This window comes from Lonchura striata, chromosome 4 (assembly GCF_050655825.1).
Source record: "Lonchura striata isolate lonStrDom1 chromosome 4, ASM5065582v1, whole genome shotgun sequence".
Taxonomy (NCBI): Eukaryota; Metazoa; Chordata; class Aves; order Passeriformes; family Estrildidae; genus Lonchura; species Lonchura striata.
Genome location: NC_140706.1, coordinates 74,241,937 through 74,261,727, shown reverse-complemented (window position 1 = coordinate 74,261,727; position 19,791 = coordinate 74,241,937). Strand labels below are relative to the sequence as shown.

General features: G+C 37.2%; 1 long non-coding RNA gene across 3 annotated transcripts in view; it reads right to left on the bottom strand.

The window, feature by feature from the left end:
- Nucleotides 1-7,762: 7,762 nt before the first annotated feature.
- The window catches only part of LOC116183557 (uncharacterized), a 37,427-nt gene continuing 25,398 nt past the window's right edge, over nt 7,763-19,791 (bottom strand). For 2 of the 3 annotated variants that reach the window (XR_014954984.1, XR_014954982.1), the window contains 3 exons: nt 16,952-17,116; nt 16,092-16,149; nt 7,763-11,604 (listed from right to left, as the gene is read on the bottom strand). This is a non-coding gene — a long non-coding RNA (uncharacterized LOC116183557). The remainder of the gene's footprint in view (nt 11,605-16,091; nt 16,150-16,951; nt 17,117-19,791) is intronic. The other variant, XR_014954983.1, reaches the window with a different exon arrangement.

The window sequence follows — 19,791 nt, the reverse complement described above, 5'->3', positions numbered from 1 at the left end:
TGACAAAAGACATAAAAAAAAACTCCAATATTTTTATTCCTGTAATGGTTTCCACATCCTCTATTTTTTAATTATCTTTCTATAGTCAGTGAACTCTCAGAAATTTGTTTTTTCCTTGGCTGGATTCCCAGCCATGCAACAAGCTTACTGAAGTTCTCTGCAGAAAGATTTTTGCATCTTCAGCAAGTAATGCAGGCTCTGTTTTACTCCTCTCTCTTTTCCTGTCTGACCTACCCCTTACTCTCTCCTATAATTTTCATTTTGGGAGTACAATGGCTGTGCATTTGGGATGCTATCATGTGCCTTGCTTCAATCAAACCTGGGGGTGCCAATGGAATTCTTGACTGCAGTTTATTTTTTCTTATTGACTCTTCAGGAAAGTTGGCTGGATTTGGAGGGGATTTTTGCTTTCTCCTCACCAGACATTGGACAAAAACTTTCTGCTGTAATGTGGGACAACTGCAGACAACAATTTTATGGTAACTCCTTGATAGAATGAGTCAGGAAAATAAATCCTTTACTTTTCATTCTTAAATGCAAAGGAAGAGGAATAATAGCAAAAAAATAGTGAAATATAAAGGTAGAAGAGCTACAGTTGCCCTCTGCAAGGGATTAATATTGTAAAAGTTGTTTTTTGTTACTAGATGTGGAATTAAATAAAACTGAATTTTTTCATTTAACTTTTAATGAAGGGAAGGGAAGGGAAGGGAAGGGAAGGGAAGGGAAGGGAAGGGAAGGGAAGGGAAGGGAAGGGAAGGGAAGGGAAGGGAAGGGAAGGGAAGGGAAGGGAAGGGAAGGGAAGGGAAGGGAAGGGAAGGGAAGGAAGGAAGGAAGGAAGGAAGGAAGGAAGGAAGGAAGGAAGGAAGGAAGGAAGGAAGGAAGAGAGAAAGGGAGAAAGAAAGAAAGAAAGAAAGAAAGAAAGAAAGAAAGAAAGAAAGAAAGAAAGAAAGAAAGAAAGAAAGAAAGAAAGAAAGAAAGAAAGAAAGAAAGAAAGAAAGAAAGAAAGAAAGAAAGAAAACACTTTGAAAAGTTATATATACTCAATCTACAAAAGCTGAAGAAACTGGCTTGTGAGGGAGACACAAATCCCTGGTCTGTTGGGATCCAATCTTCGTAGACTCTATTTTCATGCTGGATTAACTCCTGATGATGACTTCAAAAGGACAAGGTTTTCACCTCAAGTGTTCAAAGCAAAACTGAAAAGAAAAAAGCCCACACAAGACTCCCCAACCTGTTTTTGATGTGGAATGTGCAGCACAAGATGACTGGGACTGGCTGAGCAGCTCTGATCCTCTAATCTACATTGTTCAAGAAAATGACTTTGAAATGCATTTTGTGGTGTAGAATTATTTTGTGGTGCAAATTATTATGTAACCTGTAGTAACCATTTATATAATTTACCATGTAATCATTAGGCTCTGTACGAGGAAAATCTAGCCAAAATATGTGGAATAATATCTTGTTTACAGCATCATATAGATTTGCAAAGAGATGCCTGATGTGTTATGAATACTCCATGTATTTTTAAAGTGTAGACAGCTTTAGGGATAACTTAGCTACATATGATATACTGATGTATTATATTTTTATTCTTATACAGCTCATTCTAAAGCTTTTGTGTATGTCAAGCTTTTTGAGTCTTAATTTTCTTGTCACGTTTAAAGCAATATATCAAGCTGAGCTTCATATTTAAGCCCAGACATGGAACAGCTGCATCTTTATGTTCTGACTAGGAAACATTAGGCTCTGCACCAAAAGCTGACTAAAATATGTCCAAAATAGAGTTTTTGTTACAGGAGAGCAAAGTACAACAACAACAACAAGGAATCATATTTCCTATCTTTCAAAGCAGAGGCAATAATAATTCTTCTAATGGTAAGATGATTATTGTCATGTAATGTTAAATCATCTTTGCTTGAAGGTGCTTTATATTTTCATTTTTAGCAGCTCTTTGGAAGGTTACATGACCTAAAGACTAGGTATTATACAAAGTTTGGGTAAGCAACCCAAACTCAGCACTGAGGCAGGCACTAGAAAGTTCACCTTTTTTTGGGAGAATATAATTGAAGATTCCAGCCAGAAATCAAATACATACATAAGGATGAAAGGTGCTGATAATCTTGAAGATTAAATTAAGAATTGTTTCAAAACACAATTCCCCTTTTTCTAATGACAAAGTTATTTCCACTTTGTAAAGTGCTTTTGATGAGGCTCCGGCATTTGAGGGCAATGTCTGTGTGTAAAGGGCAAATGTTATGGAATAAAATTTGGTTGAGAAAATTACAGACCAAATGAGGAAAAACAATTTAGTAGTTTTAAATGAGTCCATAGAACAGTAAATAATAAGGAATCAGGAAAACAAATATTTTTTAATTTAAATGCTAATATCACCTTTGCCTCCTAGAAATAAAGAAAATTAATAGGAACAACATAAATGTACTTAGATCAAGCTCAACAACTGGTAGCAGGATATTCACTGTTTTGTAACCAAATGGGACATTTCACAGCTATGTAACTTCACAGCTATTTGTGCTGAACTAAACAACAACTAACCAAAATCCCACAGTTGTACCTGTTACCAGTTTTTTCTACTCCGTTCCCCTAGGATAAACTGAAACATCCAGGAGTGTAGAGAGGGAAAGAACAGCATTCCAATGGATGAGCCCCTTCAGCTCCAAGAGGTGTGGTTGGGGATGAGCCCAGCATGCCAAACCCCAAGCCCAGTTTCATGTTCTTTCTCACCCAATAGCTTCTGCTGGGGGTATTCAGGTGCCTCTTGGACACAATGGTAGTGTGGGTGCAAAAACACATCCTTGTTCAGAGCAGGTGCAATAAAATATGTTGATCTGAGGTGACATAAACCTTGATAACTTTTATGAAATCTCTTTCCCAGACCTTAGCACCTGAGTTACTTGTCAGCTGCTCTCAATTTAAACACACTGGTACAGTTAGAGCACCATGCCTTCCATCCTCCCTGCCTCTCACAGCAGCATGCAGACAGGCTGCTAAAAGCTGTCTTTCAAATTATTTCTATTCAGATGTGAGAAAGAGGAAGAGTTTGGGAGCTGGGGGTAGCTGTAGGAGAGGGAAAAGCAAAACGTGAGAGCTGAGGTTTGTGTATCACCATACTGCTGAAGAACTGAACTGAGCTAAAACACTCAGTTATTAAATAAATATATAAATAAATAAAATACAGTAAATTATTGTCAGTTTTCCTTTATTTAGCACTAACTCTCTTTTCAAGACTGTGTAAAGATTACCAGGCATATGCTGTTTAAATTAAGCAAATGCCCCATTTTAGGATTCACAGGAATAAGCCTTTATCCATGGGCCCTGACAGAAGTTGCAGGGCACTTCTGTCCTCATTGCTCAGATGTGAAACTCACATTTTTACTGTGCTATCTCACAGTACATCAACTGCAGCAACACTTGGCTTCTCAGGAAAAGACTAGAAAGAACCTGAAAAGGACTGCAAAAGAAGGAAAGATCACTTTTAGCATGCCCTCCTTTTATTTATTTTTCTCTTCTTGATGGTTGTTCTCTGGTAAACATGAAAATTAGGCAACATGAGCCTTTCTTCTGACAAGATACGGGAGATTTTGGTATATTTCATTACAAAGTATAATGCTATGTCACAAAACATAATCTCTGTTGTCAGAAAGAGCTTAAACAACAACCCAGGAGCACATACAAAAGAACATTTGAAAGTTCTCATATAGTACATTTGATTTAAAAAAAAAAAAAACATAAGTAACCATGTAGCCAAGAAAATCTATCACCCAAAGCATTCAAAGCTTGTTAATAAAAGTGTACTGATAGGAAATTAAAAATATGGCCTAAAAAAAATATTAAAGGTGATCCCAAATTGAATTTAATGCTGTTTAGTGAATCTTATACGTGGTTAGAGGAGGCCTCGAAGTAAGAGCGTCACAATTCCAGCACATCAGAGACTGAGTCCCAAATTCCTGCTGTGTCTGCTGTGATGCCTGGGTGTACAGGCTGCATGAGGAAGGGCTCATTATGTCCCACATGATCACAGAGCCCAGCAGAGATAACAGTCTGCATCATTTGTTCTCCTTACAATAATTTATTCATAGGTAGGAATATGAAAATGTGCCCTTTAAGGAGTTTATCTGTGTCTATAGCAAACACAACTTAAATCAATTCTTCATCTCCAGCACTGGCAAAGTTTGACTAAGGCATTAGGGATTTTTTATTAACCTCCATTAATTCAGCAGTCCTACCACTTTAATAACAAATAAAAATGGATGGCTACGAACTTCCATCTCATTAAAAGGTGTGACTGAGTACAATTAAACATACCTTACATATCTCAAGATATATTACACATTCTAATAAAATTCCAGTGTTATAAAGAAGTAAGTGAAGTTTATTAGGCTGTTGACTAGTGATCACATATAGCACATAATTTCTGTGGTAGGAGGAACACATGATTGATCTTAATTTCTCTTGCAGTTCTGATTTCATTTTTGCATTTCTATTGAATCCTCAGATATCCCACAGCAATTTAATTTTAATTAGATGAGCAAATAAGATGATGAAAGACTTTTTTTTAATAGCATTCAATGAATTCCCTACATATTACATTCTACTATTTGAAAAAGTATTAGAACATATATGGGTTACAAATCTCTGTAATACCCTTCTATTTCTGCTCATTTCTATTCAGAAAACTCTAATTTTCCATTAATCTAACTTATTTTAAGTGAGTGTCTCAACTACTTAGTGTCACTCCCTACCTACTTTCTTTTAAATGCAAAGTTCTAGTCCAAAATTTTAGCAGCCTAAAGTTCAGGACCGATCCATATTTAGCACGCGAGAAATAAATTAAAATAATCAGGCCGTATAACCTTTTGAAAGTGAGAAATAATGCATGAAAGATCTGGGGAGAAAATACCAGAACACATTATTTAACATTAAACAATGAATTAGGAAGAGGGAGAAAAAAAAAAAAGAATATATATCAGATGATGTAAAGAAAATGGGTCCAGTATGCTGCTGGTATAACAATGAAGAAATAATATAACAATGTTGCACCATTGAAAAGCCAAGTCAAGATAAGCCTGCTTTATGTGTCACTTAGAATGAATAGGCTATATTAATATACAGTCCATATTTTAAAATTACCTCTAAAATAAAATGAATAATGCTTTTGCTGCACAAACCAAACTCCTTTATCTGCACAATAAAACTGGGGTACTGAGTCACTTAAAAGAGAAAGCTCTTTAGCACAGATAAAAATTCAATGAAGAAAAATCTTCTCCTGTGGTGAAATATGGAAAATAAATTATGTTAGCTGCTTGTGCTCCTTGCTAGAATGACATTTATAAAAGCATAACTTAATTTTGGGAAGAGATTTGCTACATTTCAAAACCTCATGTAAGTTCATCAAGCATGAAGACTCACAAATGTTAGGTGCTAAATATAAAGCTCAACCCCTTCTCCTGCATCAGTTTTCTTCAGGTATCTAATTTAATATTTCTTCTTAACTTGCACGTGTTTATGCAGAATTTGAATGTAATAATCAGCTTTGACAGGTCAAAAAGATCTACTGACATACTCATCCTCTCCAAGGCAGAAAGAACAAAAAAAATCCATTGCTTTTACAATAAAATCCAATTTACTCTGGGTCTCACAGAGAATCTAGATTTATCACCCCATATTTTTCAAACAAAATATGAGAACATTTTCACATTTAAGATAATTAAGGATTTTTTTCCCCTGTTGGCTTTTTTAATGACCTTTTTGACAGTGAAAAGACAAATGAAATTACCTCTAACCCAAAGAAGTTGACTTCATTCTCTTTTAAAAAGACATAATATTTTCCCTCCAAATCTCTCTTAAAAGAAAGAGTAAGAAAGGTCTCTCATTCAAGAAACTGTAATCAAAACAAGTATTAAAAATCATACATCACTTAAAAAGTAACAATTTTTTTTCCTTAAACATGCAAAATAAAATGCAATCTCTGTAATAATCTAGTAATTTCTTCCATTGGCAAGAATACAGAACTAGATCTATGAGGTTATTTCTGAATTCTTGAGGCACAGAGATACTAGAGAGACCAGAGAACTGAGAATAATGGTCCAGCAGAAGATACAACAGGTAATGGGCCATTTCACATCTTTTGTTTATATTTACAATTATTATTCCAGCAGAAGGCTTCATGGGAAGTGCTGGACTTTGATTGCTGTTAACTCATTGGACTTTACATGTTTTATTTCCATCCTGGCCATCAAAGGACTGCTGTTGCAAACTGAGACTGTGTGAATAATTTTCTCTTATTTTGTGATGACTGGATAGCCTAAAAACTAATTTTTAACCATAGCATTTTAAACCCTCAGATTAATCTCATTGCTACACCAATCAATTTCTAATTACATACTTTCATCCTTTCAACAAATACAATTTTTAAGAAGTTCATTAGATTTATGTTTTTGCTATTTTGTGACAAAGAAGTCAAATACATTGTTTACTCAATCAGTTACACCTCAAATGTATTATAATAAAACCTTTGCTTTCTGATTTTTCTTCACACTGTGAGAAAGAGTTTGAAACTAAATAATGGGACAAGAATTGTGTTTTATTTTTGGTTTTGATGGAAGAAGTGACAGGCCTGATCCATTGCGTTTGACAGTTCATATCCCCGTAGCCTGAGCTGAAATTCCAGTTAGGATTGAACAGATTTATCTGGATTCCCCAGACTCATCTTTACCTCAGTGATACTGGTCTGTGGCAATAAGTTGAGTTTCTCTTCTGAAACAGAGAGTGAGCCTGGCTGATGACTTTGCCTTCCTTGCTGCTGGGAGAAAAGCAGGTTTTACAGCAGAAACCTCCCTCCACCAGTGAATGGAGTGAAAAATGTATTGAGAAATAAAAATATGCCTTTCCCCAAGGCTCTTGTTGCCCATTCAAGGTTCCAGCAGTCCAAGGCAGCAGAGGGCAGCCCAAAGGGCTCAATCCAAGTTTGCAGGGTCAGACTGAATATAACATTTCTCTCCCAAGCCCTTAAGAGCCTTGCAGCACCCCAGACCATCCTTCAGAGCCACTTTTGGCTCTGCCCTCTGGAACTCCTCATCCCTCCAGAAAAAACTTGCCAGCAAGTCTGTGGGTGCTCTACTCCCTTAATGTCAAATTGTAAACTGGAATAGAAATATATAAATTATATCAGGAAGGACAGGAAAGAAGGACAGGACAGGACAGGACAGGACAGGAAAGGGAAAGGAAAGGGAAAGGGAAAGGGAAAGGGAAAGGAAAAGGAAAGGGAAAGGAAAGGGAAAAGGAAAGGAAAGGAAAGGAAAGGAAAGGAAAGGAAAGGAAAGGAAAGGAAAGGAAAGGAAAGGAAAGGAAAGGAAAGGAAAGGAAAGGAAAGGAAAGGAAAGGAAAGGAAAGGAAAGGAAAGGAAAGGAAAGGAAAGGAAAGGAAAGGAAAGGAAAGGAAAGGAAAGGAAAGGAAAGGAAAGGAAAGGAAAGGAAAGGAAAGGAAAGGAAAGGAAAGGAAAGGAAAGGAAAGAAAAGAAAAGAAAAGAAAAGAAAAGAAAAGAAAAGAAAAGAAAAGAAAAGAAAAGAAAAGAAAAGAAAAGAAAGAAAAGAAAAGAAAAAGAAAAGAAAGTGTTGGACCAGATAATCCTTGAGGTGTTCTTTGCACACAGTATTCTATGGTTCTAAGATTGAAATAAAGCCAGTCATGGGTCACTAAGCCACCCTGATCAGACCTAAGGGAATATGAAATAGTTTGCACAAAGTATTTGGAATGTGTTTATTTGTCAAATTCAAAAGAAAAAGAGCATATATAGAATCAAAACTCAGATGTGAAAAAGAGGTAAATCAAGTCACGGAATTATGTTTTGTATTGTTTCAGTAAATAGTGGCAGTAGCACTTACTAATTTTTTCCCCTTAATTTTTGTCACAGCATTTGTGGACAACTGGGCCTGACTGAGTACAATACATATTAGGAATTACATATATAATGCCTGGTATTTTACCTTGAAGTTTAGTAGCAGTATATTTCTAGATTAGCAAACCAAAAATATTTTTAAGGCCACCTTTAAGAAGTCTGAAAATAAATTTGAATACAATAAAGCAACAAACCTCTCCATCAACTTTGAAAATTGCACCTGAGCACTTCCCATTCCCCATTCTTCCTCCTGCCAGTACTAGTTTAGAGCTAGTGGTGCAAAGAACGGAATAAAAAAGCAGAATACTGTTGTAATAAACATCACAGCATATTATTTTAAGAGAACAGGGAAATGCAAAGCAGCAAAATGTTATAGCTCAGTTTAGGACTTTATTTTTAATAAAGTTTTAATTTTAATGACTGCTGTTCTTGTTTAAAGATTCATGTACTCTCAAATAAGTCTGGACTGCCAGAACCTCATCTTTAGGTTCTCCTTTATCAGATTTCCAGCACTGCAGTGCTCCCTAGAGTTACATGGATGAACTTGGTTTGGTTCTGGCCAGTTCCTTGACCATTGCTCAAGGATATCCCAGGGCAAACCTCAGACATCCAAAGCCAAGAGAAGCAGCCAAGGCTTTCCCTAGCTCAGCAGTGGTAGCTGACTTGTTCAACATTTGCACGTTTCTCTTGCACCCTTCCTGCTGAGCTAATCAAAGGTAAACTTCCTACACGACCTATTCCCCTTTTACATCTTTTTTGTCTCTTTGATGGCTATCACATTTTCTTTACACACAAAGGTATTGGCATTTTCCTTTTCTGAAGTTATTTTGGTTTCCAGATTATTTCTAATGACAAACTCTACCAAGTTTCACTATGCACATGGAATACTCATGACTGAAGATAGAGGCTACTATTAATCATGAATTACGATAGCAGATGTTTCTTTTTTCATGTTTTTACCAGTTTTGTATATGTTAATACAAAAGAGGAGAAAACTTCAGCTTTTGCAGTGAATACATTCGCAACACTTCCCTACAACCTAAATATTCAATAACAATGGTAAGTTGTCCCTATGTTACATTGATTGGTTATTCTCACTAGTTCCCTGTATAAAACCAGAATCAATATCCCTTTCTGACAGTTCTTCCAACACATTCATAAATAAAGGGTTATGTCTTCCTCTGACACACATGTGCTTGATTTATAGCAGCTTAAGTGTCTGGGAAAAATCACACACCATTACCAAGGCAAGTACAAGATTATTGCTCAGAGTTTCTGTGGGAGAAGATGGGGGGAAATCCTGTCTGTCAGCTCTCCCTGTAGCAGAAGAGCTGCACGATGAATTCAGTGCACTTGCAGTGATCTGGTAGCCCACATGAGGCATTCAGGCTAATACATAGGATTAAAATAAATAAAAGCAGTGTTTTGAGCCACATAATCAGAGGTGCACACCCAAGCCTATTCTGCATTGCTGTCGAATGCATTCGATATTAACCCAGGGCAAAGGAGGACAGGCCTGTGTAGATTCTTCAAATTCTGCTGTTGCCCAAATAGTCTGTCTTGTTTGCTCTTTTCCCACTCCATAAAGCCACACAGGGTGCCTGCACACTCTGCATCGTGAGCTAATAAACCAAGAGCAGCTCCAAAGGACAAAATCACCTCTCTTTCCAGTTCAGTGAACTGTGTCCTGCAATAAGCACAATCATTTGCATGATGATTGTAACCAACACATTAAAATAAATATTTCATACATATATAATATATATATGCCTAAATTAAAGGGAAATGTTTCATGCATATATAATATGTGTGTGTATATATATATATCCCTGTAGAGTTGGAAGAGATGGCACCAGAAAGAAAACAAACTAAAACCATGTCTCAATGTAATAATGACCTACTGCTTTTCAAGCAGCAGTTTGAAGTATTAATTAGAATATGAAAGCTGGGAAGCATTTACTGCAACATATAAACATATTTATAAACATATTTATAAACATATAAATCCTTCTTAAGCAACTGCTTTACCAGATTCCCTTTGTCAGGTTCTTGAGTAAAACTGCCATCCATGAACATGTCTTAAAACTTACTTCCATAGAAGAGCTGAAGAAAAATTACTGTGTTACTTGTTCAGTTTGTGCCAATTCTGGATTTCATGCAGCATCTTGAAACTTAGGAAAAAATAAAATTAGAAATTAAATGGATTTTTAAAAATATTTCTGTCTCTCTGTTTTCTGTGCTCATCCACCAACCCAGTCAACTCACATCCTCATTTCTGAAGCTAAAACTTCTATAAAAAAGCAGCAGTGAGTCATGCAGAATATACTTTGCTTGTTAGTATGATGATATCATTATCACTCTCAGTGACACGCCTGTAACACCATTGCTATTGAATGTCTAGGGATGATCTCACTGGTCATCAATTTATTTAAAGTTGGAGCATTTTAAAATACTTAAAATATTGTTGTTCACAGGAATAGGTTTAGTTCAAGTGTAGTTAACAGTAAAATCCCAAAATAAATTCCTCAGAAAAAAAATTGAGCAATATTTTAAATTTTAACTAAGAACTTTATCTCAAGTAATGGTACAGGATGTTCCAATTTCAGAAACCTGTGTTTTTGTGCCTGCATCATGTTTTTTTTATTTTCATAAATTTTTGAGACTGAGAACACCAGAAAGCATTTTATTATGATTGTAAATGGAGATGATTCATATAATAATATATAAAGAAAATGACCCTGAAATTCAAAGCAAAATGACGTGGTGGTCAAGAATATATTTTTTCATTATACTTTTGCAACGCATGATGTTAAGTCCTCACTAGTTAAAATGAATATAAATGTCCGTATATAAATAAAAATGAGTTGATGTTTTTCAAACATGAAGAACTATTAAGAAAAGGAGCTGCAGACCAAGAGGTTTCATCTTAATTTATGGTAGAATATCATACAAAAGGAATAAAATGCAGCTCTTTTATAAAGACTATCTGAATTTAGTAGCTTAGACTACCTGAAGAACACTTTTTTAAAAAGTTCTTAGCTAATGGTTCTACACTGCAACAGATCCCCTTAATCGAATCAAGACTGAATTGAAGCACAGCTGGATGTTAAAAACACTTCTCTGTCTGTTTGATATAATAAATAGTACAAATAAAAAATGTTTGACTGCTAATAATGTAATCTAAACCTCAAATATTGTGTTTAAAAGAAATTTGGAAGTTCTGGTAAAAACACTCTTACAGAAGTTGGTTATAGACCAAAATTAAAAGGGTTCTGTACCATGGGAATTTTGCTGATCTCTGCTGCTACAAATATTATTTAAAACTATAGTAAATGTCTATTAAAGTAGTAAAAGCTAGTGGGGAGGACACACTTTCATTCTTTTGATACCACATTAATGAGGGGTTTGGTGCTGCATAAGACATAGAGCATTAGCACTGAAGTATTCAGCAATTTTGGGCCCAAAACCAGGTCTCCAATTTGGAAAACACATCTCAAGCTGCAGCTCTGCTTAAAAGTGACTCTCTATTGCATACATAAACACCCCTGTATGTAAGCTGCACATGACACAGGTAATTTACAAAAGATAAACTGCTTTTTTCTTTCTTTTCTTTCTTCTGAGTCTTGTTGAAGCCGGTGAGCGCAGATGCTGATGCTGAAACTTTGGCAATCTCCTGACATTAAGTCAAACTGCAAATAAGAACAAAGAAATGTAAATGGGCACGTTATTTTCGCTCCATTCATTATAACATTTTAGAAGTGTTACAGGGGGTTGGTCTGTGTTGGTTTGTTGTTTTTTTTGGGTTTTTTCCCCCTGCTTTGAAGCTGCAGGTTTTGTTCTGAAGGTGGTTCCCACACAGGGATTGTCCTCCTCTCCCCTTCCCTTCGGAGCGACCCACCCCTGCTGGGTCAGCAGCGCACGAGCCGAGCGCTTCCCAAGCTTCCTGCAATGAACTGCGCCTTGTTGCATCACAGGCAAACATGTTCCGACTCATTTTGGGTACTTTGGGAAATAAGAGCTTTGCAGTCCACAACGAGAAGCAGCTTGGGCTGCTGAAATAAACTGCGGTCAGGACTGTGCCTTGTAGTGATTTTACCTGTGGCAAATTCCCTTGGTGTCTCGGTACTTTAATCAGAAAATAATTGCTGTTGTTTTGCATCAGAACTGACATAAGCTTACAATAATGTTTGTGCCTATAGTGTATTGTTTGTGTGTGCACCTAGGATGGGGTTCAGTTGACAAAAGCCGAGTATGCGGTTCCATTTCAGACACAATTTGGGCACCCTGCCTGGACTCCAGTGCCTTTCCACAAGGCTTCTGGTCCTCCCTCAGTTCGTTTGTCCTGTCTCCAATCCCCACAAAAAACATTTCTGATATCCTAGTATTGTAAATGCAGGCGAACCCAATGGGAAGAAATGCTGATGTCTGACTCAATTCAGAAGGCCTGAATGATTTCTTTATTATAACTGTGCTATAATAATATACTATATAAAAGGAGGATACTAAAACTACATACTACTTTCTCTGACTCTCTCACTCAACTCAAAATCCTCTGTTGAGAGTCCAGTCCAGCCCCAGGTGGGTTGGATTGACCACCAGGCTCAAACAATCCTCACCAGAATCCAACCCAGCAATCACCCCAGGTAAACAATTCTCCAAACACATTCCAAATAGGAAAAACAAGGAGCAGAAATAGAAATTTTCTCTTTCATTTCTCTCTGTGCTCCTCTATGAAAAATCCTGAGAGGGAGAGAAATGTGCTTGCCACATCCTAGGGCAACTTAAAGCTGCATAAGGCACATAGGCTTTGGTAGTAGATTCCAACCCACTCAGACTTATGTAAACTATGACAGAGTAATTTTCTGGCACATTTGTATGCATGTGAAAAAATACTAGCCCAAGATCCTTCAAGGACAGAGTGTCTCATTTCATGCCATGACACAACAACTAATAGAGCAAGGGAAAACTGTGGATGTACAATTATCTGGTTGTTTTTCAACCCTAACAAGCTGTTAACACAGTTCATTGCTGGGTAATAAGAGGCTGACTTTCTTTTGCCAGCTGGGACACAGAGCTCAGCAGTCAGATGTTTCATGGGAAGAATTTCTGCCTCAACAAAGAAACAGCAACAGACCCACAACAAAACACAGACCCAGTGATCCTGTGCCAGGCTGACACGCTGATGGGGCCAGTGCTGGGGTGCCACAGAAGTCACCTGCCAGCCTGCAAAGTGGCACTTTGCTGGAGTAATGCATCCAGCTCTGAGCTCCTGAGGACAGTAAGGTCATGGACCGGTGGAAGAAGCTCCAGAGGAGGGACACAGAAATGTCAGAGGGATGGGACACCTGACCTCTGAAGACAGGCTGAGTCTGTTCAGCCTGGAAAGGTTCTGGGGAGACCTTAGAGTGTCCACCAGTACCTGAAGGGAGCTACAAGAGAACCACAGAGGGACTTTTTACAGGGGCATGTAGTGATAGAACATAGAGGAATGTCATGAGGAAGTTATGTCAAATATTGGGAAGAAATTCTTCACTACTAGGATGGTGAGACACTGGCACAGGTTGCTCAGATGAATTTTACCCTGTAAGTGTTCAAGGCCACACTGGATAGGGATTTGAGCATCCTAGTCTGGTGAAAGGCATCCTTGCCCATGGCAGGGGGTTGGACTAATTGACCTTTAGAAGGTCCTTTCCAACCCAAAACCTTCTATGATTCTATGTCTTGCCCTGTCCCCAGCAAGGTCAAGTGAAGATGCACCATCATGGCACATGCAGCTCTGGGACAGTCCTACCATCCCCAAAACACATATTTTATCCTGCTCAGATGGAAATGCCACACCAAAGCCTCTCAGCTAAGCTGCCCTAAGAGCAAACACAGCAGAAAGACAGTCCTGGATCTCTGCAGCTCCTCCTCTCTCCTCCAGCCATGATGAGAAACATCAAAACGGCTGAAATCTGCTTTTGGCCTCCTTCAGGGGTTTTGGCCTCCCTCAGGGGTTTTGATCTTTCTCTGCCTCAAAAAGGGAAAAGGAAACCAGCCACTACTGACATGAATCCTTTGTATCCATTTTCTCTTTCTACAATGGTATGGAAATCAGCATTTCCTAAAATAGTGCTATTTCACCCTCATTGCCATGACTTTTGCTTTGGCAGTGCAAATTAGAGCTCACGTGGTTTTCTCCATCCTCAGACAACATGTTAGGAGAGCAGATTCCTGCTTTTCTTAAAGCACTATCCATCTGCAAGTTTAGGAGCCCAAACACATCTCCCTCTGGAAACCATTATTACATCTGCTCTTCTGAATGATCATTAGGACTGGCTGGAACTATTCCTGTAAATGGGCCTCCAACTACAAAGTTTCTCAGGGAACAGGTGAATTTCTTAGAGCAAGGGAGGTGGTGCTGGGGGAAGCAATTCATGGCTACTTTCTAGAGTTTTTTTTAACTATTAGAAGAAAGCTTTCATATTTCTATGGCACTTTCTTCTAAAACCTCTGTGAAAGGAACATCTTTATTAAAGCTGGCCTTGAAACAGCCACTAATGGGGATGCTCAATTTTAGGATCCTCCTTTGAGGGACAGATTTACACTCCAAGGCAAACCACACAGGCATTTAAAATATTTTCAAAACCAGGGCACGGAAAGCTGAAGAATCTCAGCATCTGCGAAAATGTGACTCTAATTTGTAATGCTGAGAACACTTAAAAACAAGGTCTTTATTAAGGAAATAAAAATGAATTCTGACTTATTGATGTTACACTGGTATTAAAAGAATCTGGAAGTCACACAACAGCACTGAGGAAGAGAAAGGAGAGAGATACAAAGAAAGTGCATAAGAACAGAGAAGATTAATAGGTTTAAAGGAAAAAAACCTGATTGGCTTACATATAAATGTACTATGAGGTGCTATTCCTGACTGTTCCCTTCCTTTGTAGGTCTTGTTCAGATACGTGGTAGAAAAGGAATGTGCTGAAACCTTTTGAGCCATTCAGTTTTAATAGTAAAAGTAATTTTCTCAGGTGGGCACTGAACAGTTGCAATTACGGTTTATTTTGCCAGAGAAATTCTTTTAAGATACTAATGGTATGAGACAGAGGGTAAGGAATGTCAGCACAGCATGTCTCCTAAGCTTGATACCAGCAGATTTGCAGAAGACCCAGAGACAACAAATGGTATTTTTCTGTTGAAAGCTCAAGGTGGTTTATTTCAAATGCACTTTACCTGTGGGTAATGAAAAATAATGAAAATATTCTAACTGTGGTCACACAGCTATTGCTATTCTTATTCTCCAGATCCATTTTAGCTCTAGCACAAATGTCTTTGTCTTTCAAAACTGTAAGGCTTTTCTTTTATGAAAGATTAAGACTTTCACTATCTACTTTCCATTCCCATTCACTCCGTGGTTGCTTAAAAACTTAACCCCCTTCATATCCTACCCAGCAATTATGCTATTTCTTGTAAAAGATCATGCTAAAGGTCTCTCTCTTTTCTGAAACAAAGGCTGCATATCACACAGGACAGGTTAGTTCTACAGACAGGAACTTGTGGCAGAAAAATCACCATTAGAAGAAAGTTGTCCTCTTTTAGCCCACTGGTGTCACCCTACCACAGAATCAGTTAGGTTGGAAAAGACCTGCGAGATCATCAAGTCCAACCTTTGACATCTTGTGAAAATTCTGTTGGGGTTGGGATTTCTTTATCTGGGTTAAGAAGATTTTGGTGGTTTTATTTTTTTTTTTTTGTCTTTTTTTAAAAATTATTTGTCAACTTCTTTCAACAAGTAAAATCAGTCTTTAAAATCCCCATGTCTTGTTATCCAAGACACTACTGGCAGCTGTTTTCTCACTGCTGGAGTAATTCTTCCTAAATGTCTAGATTTAATTTAGTAGTGAACTTGGTTTTATAAAATACTTTCCACACACCCATTACAAGTATACTAGAGACCAGCATCACAATATGATAAGTGAACTACATGGAAGATATGATAAAGTCCTATTTTATTTTTTTTTTTTTTCAATTGACTAGACCTGAACAAGGACAGAGGTTGATCTCTGCTATACAGGCAGTTCACAGGAGGTCACCTTATCTCTGCAGTGTTATTTTGCTTTAGCTTGGTTGAACTTTCCCAACATCTTTATGATAAACAAAACAATTTTTTCCATTACTAAAGGCCACTCACCTGACAGCTCAGGGTCTCAGGACTTGTATTGGTTGTATTCACCTGAGCTGATTTTAGCCTTAAAAAAAAAACAATCCAGAAAATATTAGTATTTGTGATAGCAGTTGCCTGGTGGTCAGCTAACTACCAGCTACATTTTTTTCAGATTTCCTTAGGTTTACAGTGATAACGAGCAGCTGTTCATGTTTCCAGAATAAAATGAAGTGCAAAAGGGTGCACCTGTGCAGAACAGTACCAGAGGTGCAGGGGTTCTGACAGAAACCACAGCTGCAATTCAGAGGTTGCTATGGGATTTCAGCCTTCCTTTGTCCAGACAAACCCAGCTCGAGAACAAAAAGTGAATGGTTAGCAACTAAGGACAAAAGTGAGCACCTGAGCTGCGTTCAAAAAAACTTCCAACAATAAAGTCTGTGGAGGGCAGGACTATCATCTGTCTTCTCCCAGGAAATGGAAGAAGCTCCCTAAGACAAGACCATGTGCCTCCCAGTTATGACTTCAGGGTGCTGACAGCTCATTCTGAGCCCATCTCTTTCTTTCAGGAACGCTGAAGCTGACAGTCTTTGAAACCAGAATATTTCTAGAATTGATTTTTTATTTCCCCTGAGAAGCAATATAAATGCATTATGATTTTTTCCTATATTAATTAGAATTAATACAAACTATTGTAAGTCATAAATCAAACTATTGTACTGTTAAATCATGAACTGGAATAACAGTAATTTCCCAGCTTCACCTGTGACTGTGTTCCCCTTATTCCCAAGTCAGTTTTTTGTATAATAAGCACAAAGCATGATGACTCTCTCTATATGTAGGTATAGACACACAATAAAAAAAAAAACAAAACACCAAACAGAGCTCACCGTGTATTTAAAAGATGCACATCATTCTAATTGACACAGGATATTAGAAATTTAAAAGAGATGTGTAAACACCTATAGTTCTTCAATCACAGGAGTATTTATCCTGTCAAAACTTTACAGAAATTGTTTTGCTCATTTCAGCTGTAACTTGGTAGGTTATTTCATCTGTAAACAAAAGCAAAAAGAAGACATAAAAAAATAGCAACATCATAAACTTGCTGCAATCTGTCCTAGAAGGATCAAATGAGTTTTCATCATCAAATCTTTTCAACCAGAAAGTGATTTGTGTTTTGTACAAAGTATTTAACTGAATACAGTGAAACTGGGATGAATTTTCAAAGATATGCAGTACTCATTTTATAGAAGTGCAGTTTAAGAGGTAATCTTGGGGAAATACACATATTCCACCTATGCTTCAAAAAAAGTCAAACTTTGCGAGGACTTTTTCTCTCCTTTTTTTGCACTTACTGGGTGTAACAGACAAGCTTTTGGGGCGTGCAAATCTTTCTTTAGACCTAAAATAAAGCAAATAAACTCAACGCTGAGATTTGTTATGATAATTATTTAACCAATTCAAAAGGAAATGGTACCAGCAAAGCAGAGGGAAACATCAGCAAGCAAAGCAATAATCAGTTCAGGAGGTCTGATGGGACAGAGAAGTCAGGCACAGGTTCCAGCTGGAGAGAAAGGCCAGCTATCAGGGTCACATCTCGATGGTTTTTAATGCCAAGTGCAGCTGTGAATGTTAGCTGTGAATATACTATATTTGGTAGCTGCTCCTTAAGAATCAGGGCTGAAAATCAGAAATGCAGTCTTCTGAGATACTGTTCTTCTGGCTAGGGTACACATTTTACCTCCATAAATTAATTGTAGAAGGCCATGCTAGTGGCTATCTGATTTTGTCCCTGGAGTATCTACAGGGGGATTTTGTTGAAGTGATGCCTTGTGAAGGCTGCCCTAGAACAGAGGTTAGATGGAGTAAAAGAATAAAACAGGGATTTATTAGGAGGCCTCAATGGATCCACCTTGGGCAGCACAAGAGTCCAGCCAGGGTTAGACCCCAGGTGAACCCCAAATGGTCACAAAAATGGAAAACCAGTCATTGAGTCTCTCACTTTAATAAGTTTTTATCCATTTGCATACTGTAGTTAATTGTCTAATTATAACTCTAGCTTATGAAGTCCCATCCTTCTTGCTTTTCTCTTTGATCCATGTTGTTTGTGCTCTTGGGCCTGAAATTTGGATCAGTTGTCTTTTGTTCCCAGACAGAGAAGGAATTCTTTTGTCTCCCTGCTCTGTGTAGAGAGCTCACCATCCCCTCTTATGGACCTCAGCACTACAGAATCTGAAAAACATAAAAGCTAGAACCTGAGGCATCAACGGCATAGGAAAATTAATTTCTGATAGCTTTGCTCTGACAGACACATAATGCTTGGAAAATATGCCCAAAGTTTTGTGTAGTCTCAGGTTTTTCAGGCTGATATCACCTGGTAAAGCTTCACCTCTGACACACCTCTCTACTCAAGGTTAGTGAGCCACTTCAGTGCCAGGGGAAGGGCTGGAACCATGCCAGGGATGCTTGGTATACTTCAAATAAATGCCAGGGCTTTTTGAGGTAAATATACTGGTCTTGCTTAAAGTAGATGTTCTTTCTGCCTTATGAGAGTCACCAACATCACCCTCGTGAAGACTTTGCAGAGATGCAGAAGGTGGTATAGTTGCTAACTTGATATTCTTGACTTTTCTCTAATTAAAATCACAAATCTATTTTAGAATATGATGATTTCATTAATGATTTTAAAAGGAAATAGATCAAAAAAACCAAGACCCCACACTGCTTTACTCTGGATTAAATATATTCAAAATGAAAAGCATTTTGAATAAGGATACAGACCATTTGCAAATTTTTTTAAAATATCCTATTTGGTCAGTGATTTTATTTTTAATTCAGAAGACTCAAAACTTACATTTTTGCATCCCCACCAAAAGCTTTATCAGAAATTCTCTTAACAACTCTATTAGTAACACATATGCAATCATCATCACGCTGTATTTAATTGGGACAGATACAAGAGGCATATCTGTTTCCATGAGAGTTTCAAGCTAAATTACATTTTTGATTGACTTACTTGAGTGGCAAATCTCCATTAGCCAGTTATATACTACATGCTGTGCTATCACTCTCAGGAAAGCAAAAACCCCATTAAGCATTACTAAAGCTCTCTATCAAACAGGTTTTCTCATATGCATTCATTGAATAATTTTTATTTAAATATTCCCCCATAAAGAACCCAAACCAACCAAACAAAAAACACACCACAACTCAATAGTCTCTACTATTTAAAGTATTATAGCAAATGTCACTCTTTTTTAATAAATAGCTTGCTCAAGTACTTTTCAAGTGTTAACACAAATAAATAGCCTTCTTTTAATACTTGCAACTAATCTATGTTAGTTTGTAAGTAATAATTCTGCTAAAATGAGAAGAAAGAAGATTGAATTACAAGTCCCTTTCCAAAAGAGCCAAATATGTATATATGGAAAAGCATTAAAAAGATGAACTTTATATTAAAGTAAGCAGTATCAGTACATTTACCATATAAATACACTCCTAAGTCCATTCTTTGGTGAATGGTTACTGAAGAAACTGAAAAAGATCCATATCAAGTTAATTAATTCCACTCTGCTCACTTACGGAAAAGAATATAAAATAGAAAAATCTACATATATTATTCCAAACTGCTTATTAGATAGACTTATCTATAATATATATGTTAGGCACAAATTACATTAAAATAACATTTTACAGATTTGCAAAGGAAAAGTTTCACAAGTTAGAC